Source organism: Crinia signifera, chromosome 3 (genome assembly GCF_055691185.1).
Source record: "Crinia signifera chromosome 3, ASM5569118v1, whole genome shotgun sequence".
Lineage (NCBI taxonomy): Eukaryota > Metazoa > Chordata > Amphibia > Anura > Myobatrachidae > Crinia > Crinia signifera.
The window spans coordinates 63,750,631-63,758,805 of NC_139219.1; positions in this window are offsets into that span (position 1 = coordinate 63,750,631).

An 8,175-nucleotide genomic window follows, 5' to 3' on the forward strand; every position below is an offset into this window, starting at 1 on the left:
GCCTAAATGCGCATATTTAATGTGATGCGCATTGGAGGCTGAAAAGTGCGAATAGGGGCGATTTGCAGCCAAGTGGTGCGCTGTTTTTAGTCCTGAAAATGTGCGATTTTCATGTCTGAAAATCGCACATTTGCAGGACAGCGCAAGGTTGTAAAAAAAAAAGAACCGAGCGCGGGGTCCCCCGCCCGAGTCTAACCAGCCCCGGGCTCACTGAGCCGGTGCTGGTGACATAAAATCAGGGTCCCCGACAAATAGGGGTCCCCTTGATTTTATGAAACCAGCACCGGGCTCAAGGTCCGGCGCTGGTTCCCAAAATACGGGGGACAAAGTGACTAGGGGTCCCCCGTATTTTAAGAACCAGCACCGGACACAACCAGCCAGCAGGGTAATGCCAAAGCCGGGGGGGAGACTTTTTATACAAGTCCCCCCCGGCCAAAGCATTAACCCCCTGGCTGGTCAGCATGGGCAGGGGTCCTGGGGAAGTGGGGACCCCCCCAATGAAGGGGTCCCCCCCCCTCCAGGACTTACCAGCCCATGCTGATAGTCCGGGGCTGTCCTCCATGCCCCTGGGCTGTGGGCATGGAGCTGATGATTTGTGTAAAAAAAAGAATGAAAACTATTGTTTTACACTGGCGAACTATGAGTCCCAGCAAGCCTACCCCGCATGCTGGGACTTGGGGAACCACAAGTCTCAGCATGCGGGGCATTAAAGGGCCCGCTGGCACTTGTAGTTCTGCAGTGTAAAAAATAGTGCACAAAATCACACTGACACCCTGTAAAATAAAACTTTAATACACACAAAACACACACACACACTGATACTTACCTACCTTGAGCCCGTAGGTCGGTCCCTGGATCCTGGGTCCAGAGCAGAGATGTTACTTCGTCGGCGTCTGTATTCAGAATGATTTCTGGCCAATCAGGAGCCGACTTTCTCGGCTCCTGATTGGCCGAGAAATCATTCTGTTCAGAGACGGCGAGGAGGAAACATCTCAGCGCCGGACAAACTCCTGCAAGCCGGGTACCAGTCTGGAGCAGCGCTGTCACCGGAGGTCGCCGCCGGGGAGCAGGTGAGTTGGATTTTCCTCCTTAGGTACCCCTGGGGACTACCACGGATCCCGGACCCCGGATTCTTCACGCCAGGAGCCCCGGAACCCCAGGACCAGCCCCGGAACCAGGACCAAGGCCCCGGAACCGGACTCTTCTGCCCTGGAGCCCCGGAGGACGGACCCAGGATCCAGGGACCGACCTACGGGCTCAAGGTAGGTAAGTATCAGTGTGTGTGTGTTTTGTGTGTATTAAAGTTTTATTTTACAGGGTGTCAGTGTGATTTTGTGCACTATTTTTTACACTGCAGAACTACAAGTGCCAGCGGGCCCTTTAATGCCCCGCATGCTGGGACTTGTGGTTCCCCAAGTCCCAGCATGCGGGGTAGGCTTGCTGGGACTCATAGTTCGCCATCGTAAAACAATAGTTTTCATTCTTTTTTTTACACAAATCATCAGCTCCATGCCCACAGCCCAGGGGCATGGAGGACAGCCCCGGACTATCAGCATGGGCTGGTAAGTCCTGGAGGGGGGGGACCCCTTCATTGGGGGGGGTCCCCACTTCCCCAGGACCCCTGCCCATGCTGACCAGCCAGGGGGTTAATGCTTTGGCCGGGGGGACTTGTATAAAAAGTCTCCCCCCGGCTGTGGCATTACCCTGCTGGCTGGTTGTGTCCGGTGCTGGTTCTTAAAATACGGGGGACCCCTAGTCACTTTGTCCCCCGTATTTTGGGAACCAGCGCCGGACCTTGAGCCCGGTGCTGGTTTCATAAAATCAAGGGGACCCCTATGTGTCGGGGACCCTGATTTTATGTCACCAGCACCGGCTCAGTGAGCCCGGGGCTGGTTAGACTCGGGCGGGGGACCCCGCGCTCATTTTTTTTTGTATTTAACCATTTCTTTTATTTTTTACAGCAGAACCCTGCACGGAACATTGCGATCTGTGCAGGGTTCTGGCTAATTCGCCTAACAGACCCAGGTCTGAAATAAGTGCGATAATTAGTCACTTAAAAAATGCGATGTGCAAATGCGCATTGCATTAAATAAGCGACTTGTATACTTTTCTGTGTGAAAACATCTGGATGCGATAAAAATGCGAATTAATCTTGCATTTTTATTCACCAGACCTTAACGCACATAATATGCGATTTCAGCCCCTGTGCGCATCCCATTAAATAAACGATTTCATGGGAAAATGCGATATCGCCATTTTGTGGTCTAATTACCGCAAAATAACGAAAATCGCATCCCATAGAATGTCACCCCTTGTCTGGACAATCTCTTGGCAAATGCATAAAGTCATATCTATCCTTAAAAGACTTACAGAGGCAAATTCCAGTAAGAAAGGGTCTTCCTCAGAGTAGCAGAATAATAAAAGCATTAACAATGGAAGAATGACTCATTGAAAATCACCATGAGACATATTTTCCGGTACCCGTCTTGGAAAGCAGAGATCGGGGTCGTGATCAGACAACTGTAAACTGGTGCCTAAAACCAGAATCGGACTCCTAGCATACATAGTGCCTGATTCATCAGACATGCAAGGGGATGTGTATGAGAAAATGTCCCCTTGCATGCGGTCGAAGGGGAGAGAAATCATTTAATGGTCGCCGACCATCAAATGATTTTTCTCCCCTTCGTTTGAACTGACTTTTATTGCTGCCGGAGATGGCTGAAAAGGGGGTGGGTGCTGACGTCATGTGACCTCAGCTGCCTTCCCCGAAGGTGTCTGCACATGCGCATATACAGACTCCCACTATCGGAAACTGGGCCGTCCGATGGGTTCTAAGTTAGGCCCATAGTGTAATCCAAAAATTTATTAGAAGTAAAAGATAGAAAAAAATTAATTTGGATCAACCTACTATAGAGAAGTATCTGACAAGGTATTAGAGCATTGGCCTAATTCATGTTTGTGGAAAAGGCAATTGCAATTTTCTAGGCTATGGAACTGCTTTGGTTAGCAAGTGAAGCTAAAACAAAACATATCAAACTGCGCTGGGAACAGATTTTTTTCTATCAGTCTGCGGTGGATACTGGGAACAGTGGGGTATCCTTTGGTCTGGAGGACCAGGCACCAAGGAGATGAATTTCTTTGAAAGAGAGTGCAGTCCGTAGCTCCTCCCCCTAAACCCTCTTCCTGTCCTCACACCTGTTTTTTCCTTGGTGCTCTGAGGAAGAGGGCGCCCTGTAGTAGACGGCTGTATATACAGCCCTGATATTTCTTTTTTATTTATTTATTTTATTCGCTGCACCAGTTCCCTCATCTCACCCGGGGCAGCTGGTGGATGTACCAGCTAACTCCCGGCACTTGTAGAAAGCCATGGCTACAGGAGACAGGTAAAGGTCTTCCCATGCTAGCGGGACACCGGGTCTAGCGGCTCACACCGCCAGTGACGGGGGCGCCACCAGGGACCTGGCAGCAGTTCACAGCTCACTCTGTGGAACTCACTAGGCCACCAGGGATTTTAGAACTGCGGCCAATTCAGGAAGGTTTAACCACTGAACTGCCAATGTATTTTTAAATGCAGTAACTGGTGGTTGCAGGACGCAATGGGTTAATAGGTAACCCTGTCCCTTTTTACCTCAGAGCGGTTTCCCGCTGAGCCAAGCTCTTCTTCTCCCCCTTCTGCTTACACAGGGGCCATTTTCAGCTACACGTCTGACGGAGAGGAGCTGTGCAGTCACCCCCATACCTTAACTGTCTTCAGGTTCAGGTTAAACTGCCCTCACATCTCACTTATTTGTGCTGATGTAAAGAGAAAAGTGCCTCTAGTTTATTAGAAAGACTGTATTTATATATACTGCAATTTATTCTGTGTTTATTATTTTCATTACTTTATTATTTTCATTATTTTATTACTTTATTATTTTGCTGGTGTACTGTTTTCTCTAACAGGCCCGCACTGTGTTTATCACAGCAGCAGTATACGCTACACTCATTTCTTTACTAGTGCATAGTATACAGTGCTTTCTATATTTCTATTTCTCACTACATTCTGTGTGACTTTGTGTGTTTATTGTTACCCACGCTATGTCTGTAAAGTGTAAGGAGGATGCCGCTCCTGCGCTTCATGCATACACATACTCTTCATGTAAAGAAAAATTTTCATGCCTTGAGCAGGACCATGCTGGCCTCTGCGTCCAATGCTCGATGGGACCCCCGGTTGCGCGGCCCTCTATTGATCTAGTAGCTCCAAATTGGATGAAAAGAGCATGGTATCCAGACTTTCTAGATCTATTCAATGCTCCTCCATGGCCTCTGCCTCTACGTCCAGACTTACTGTCCCAGGGCCTGTGCCATCATCCCAACCTCCGCAAGTTAGCTTTGACGGGATGGCTATTGAAAGATTGGTCCTGAGGGCCAGAGGTTTTTCTATCAGAGTTATAAACACTATGCTAGCAGCCAGGAAACCATCCTCGGCTAAAATATACCCTTGCATATGGTATAGATATTTCCTCTGGTGTGAATCTAGGATATTTAATCCTAGAGTATATCGACTTTCTAGAGTTCTGGAGTTCTTACGATTAGGTCTAGATTTAGGCCTTAGTCACTGTTCCTGAAAGGTGCAGGTGTCAGCCTTATCAGTGCTATTTCAAAGGAAGATAGTCACAACCACATCTTCTACCATTCATCCCTTTTTGCAGGGGGTTTTGCACCTGAAACCACCAGTATTGCATCCAGTACACACCCATGGGACCTAACAATGGTTCTTCAACGTTTGCGTAGACCTCCCTTTGAACCACTAGACTCTGTGGCACTGCCTTGGCTCACTTTTAAGACCTTATTTCTTTTAGCCATTACATCGTCACAAAGAGTCTCAGATTTGGGAGCTCTTTCATGCCGCTCCCCATTTCTTATCTTTCTCAACGACAGGGCGGTAGTGCGTACCAGGTTGGACTACCTTCCAAAGGTTGTCTCTGATTATCACGTTAACCATGAGATTGTTGTACCAGTTTTTACCCCTTCTCAGTCATCATGTTCACCTGGTGATATGGTCTCCTTGGACGTAGTAAGAGCATTGTGGGTCTATATGTCTAGGACAGAGTTTACGTAAGACTGATTCCTTATTTGTCTTCTTCGATGCACGGAAGGGATGGCCAGCTTCTAAAAGGACCCTGGCCCGTTGGTTACGAACTACCATTAGGCAGGCCTACCAGTTGGCTGGGCGGTTGGTGCTTAATGGGCCGCACGTTCGGGGGTTTCTGCGGACTTTGCAGAGCAGCCACATGGTCCTTTGCTCATACTTTTATCAAATTCTATAGGTTTGACACTTTCGCCTTAGCCGATGCGGCTTTTGGTAGAGGTGTCTTGTGTGCAGCTTCGGTGCATTCCCACCCCTAAAGGAACAGCTTTAGGATGTCCCATGGTTCCCAGTATCCACTGCAGGCTGATAGAATAAATTGGATTTTTGGTCCTTACCTGTAAAATCCTTTTTTCTCTGACATGCAGCAGGGACCACTGGAATCACTTCGGGTATTAGAGCTGGAAATGCTGGAAGCTAGGCACTTCTTAATATTAATTAGGGGATACTGGCTCCTCCCCTCTAAGACCCACAATCCCCCAGTGAGAAAATTGTGCCAGGGAGTTAGGTCACAGTTTTTGCTGCTCCTGCACGTTTTCTAGTTTTTTCTACTTTTAGAAAGATTTTTTCTCATTTACTGTGAATCCCTTCCTCACCTAGGAAAGGGTGTGGGTCCGGGTATTCAGCGCCCCTGGAATTCCAGGTCGTCGGTCAGGACCTCGCTAAAGGTGCCTGCCCGTACGTTTCCGTGTTCCTGCCGTCCCTCCATCAAAGGGGACGCCAGTCACGAAGTTTGGTGCCTCCGGTGGTGAGTTCTGCGCTGAGCGCACTTTCCACACGCCGTCCCCTGCTCTCCGACTCAGCCGCGCTGTGCGCTTATCTCTGCAGCGTTTGTGAGGCGCCGCCATCTTGCGGACGGCGCGTCCTCGTGCTGCAGGTCCCGCTCGGCGAAGCTGTTTGCCGGAGGCTTCCACAGAGGAGCGCTAGCAGCGGGTGGCTCCGGGCGCTGACAGGACTGCACAGGCTGGCTAGGTATGAGGGAGAGGGGACACGCTTTGTAATGTGAGGCGGGCATGGCGCGGCCATTATGCAGATACACTCAGAAAGGCTGACTCTTTCCTGTCTACAGGTGACTGCAGCTTGGGAAGCTCTGTAAAAGTTTGATGTGCTGACATATACATTGTGCCTTGCACTGTATATGGTCCTTGTGTACGTAGGGCTCATTCTCCTCCAGGTCTCACGGACCCCTGAGGTTTTTGGCTTGTGGGAGGTGTATCTGTACGTAGTGTGTGTGTGGTATCCTGTATCACACGCATTGTCGGGCCGGGCGAGCAGGTGATCATGACGGGCAGGTCCAAAGCCTCTCAGAAGGTTTTTGCCTGTACTGTTTGTACAACAAAGTTTTCCCAGTACACTGCAGAAGGGAACGCCACTGTTTGTCAGTCATGTTCAGGTGCCGAATCTGCTTCTCTTGCAGGCTCTCAGGCTCCCCAGTGGGCTTCTACCTTAGCGGGTACTATGTCCAAGCTGACATCTGAATTGGCGCTTGCTCGCAGAGCAGAGCCCACTTGGGCTACAGCTTTGGCAAGGTCTGTGGAGGGGTTAGCTAGCTCCATGAGCAGACTGCAGAGGCCCTCCACCTCCAGTAATAAGCGGCCTTATCAGGCTCTTATTATAGATGATGATCTGGATGAGGAGCATGATCCATTTCATGAAAAGGAGGATGGTGAATGGGAGGAGGTTCAGGATGTCGTGCCTGAGGGAGAGCCCACTCCTATGGGAATAGAGGCTCTTATTATGGCGGTAAAGGAGGTCCTTCGGTTACCGGAGGATCCTTTGCCAGAGCCGCAGGAGTTTGATCTGTTTGGCGGGGTTCAGAAGACGTCAGTGGTCTTCCCCTGTCCAAATCAGGATCAGCTTTTGGCGGCATGGAAGAATCCGGACAAGAGGTTCCAGATTCCCAGGCATTTTCTGTCTCTGTATCCTTTTGAGCCGGCCGCCCTAAGCAAATGGGAGACTCCTCCTCCTGTGGACACCTCAGTTTCCCGGCTATCCAAGAAGACTACCCTGCCAGTCCCGGGGGCTTCGGCTTTAAAGGACCCTTCAGATAGGAAGTTGGAGGCGACTCTCAAAGCCATTTATGTGGCGGCAGGTACTCAGCTCAGACCGGCCATTGTGTCGGCCTGGGTGAATAAGGCTAACGTCAAGTGGGCAGACCTAATCATCGAGGGCTTGGAGGCCGGCATGCCTATTGATGAACTGCGCCGCCTAGCCGAACACATTAAGGAGTCTGCTATGTTTCTAGGGGAAGCAGCTAAGGACGTGTCCTTAGTCTCAGCTAGAATCTCAGCGAGCGCCATTTCGGCGCGTCGAGCCCTCTGGCTACGCTCTTGGCAGGCGGACGCGGAATCTAAAAGGGCTGTGGAGGGCCTTCCCTTTTCGGGGGACATCCTCTTCGGTCCAGAATTAGATAAATGGATTTCTCAGGCGATGGGAAGGAAGTCGGCCTTCCTGCCGTAGGCAGCTCCTCCTCCACCCAGGCGACAGTTTGCAGGCCCGTCGTTCCAGTCCTTTCGGACTCAGCGCCCCTTTCGGGGCAGAGGAAGAGGTTTCCAGTCGTCCAGAGGTTCCCGGGCCAGAGCCCGTCCTCAGACCGCCCCAAGAGTTCAGGACCCTAAGCCCCAGCAGAAGCCGGTGGCATGACGGTTTACCAGCTTCCGTTTACAGCTTGCCGGTAGGTGCCCGTCTGTTGGCCTTCAGAACCCAATGGTTCTCCCTATCGGAGGATCCGTGGGTTCGCAGGGTTATCTCAGAAGGGTACCGAATTCAGTTTGATTCCACACCTCCGGTACGGTTCTTCACAACGGCCCTACCAATATCTCGAGACAAGAGAGTGAGCCTGCTCGAGGCTATTCGGATCTTGTTGGATGCTCAGGTCATCATGCCGGTTCCAGCAGCTCAGAGGAACACGGGGTTCTATTCAAACCTCTTTGTGGTCCCCAAGCCGGATGGGTCGGTCAGGCCCATTCTCAACCTAAAGCCCTTGAATCTGCTAGTCTCTTATCAACCATTCAAGATGGAATCAGTTCACTCAGTAATTGCTTCCT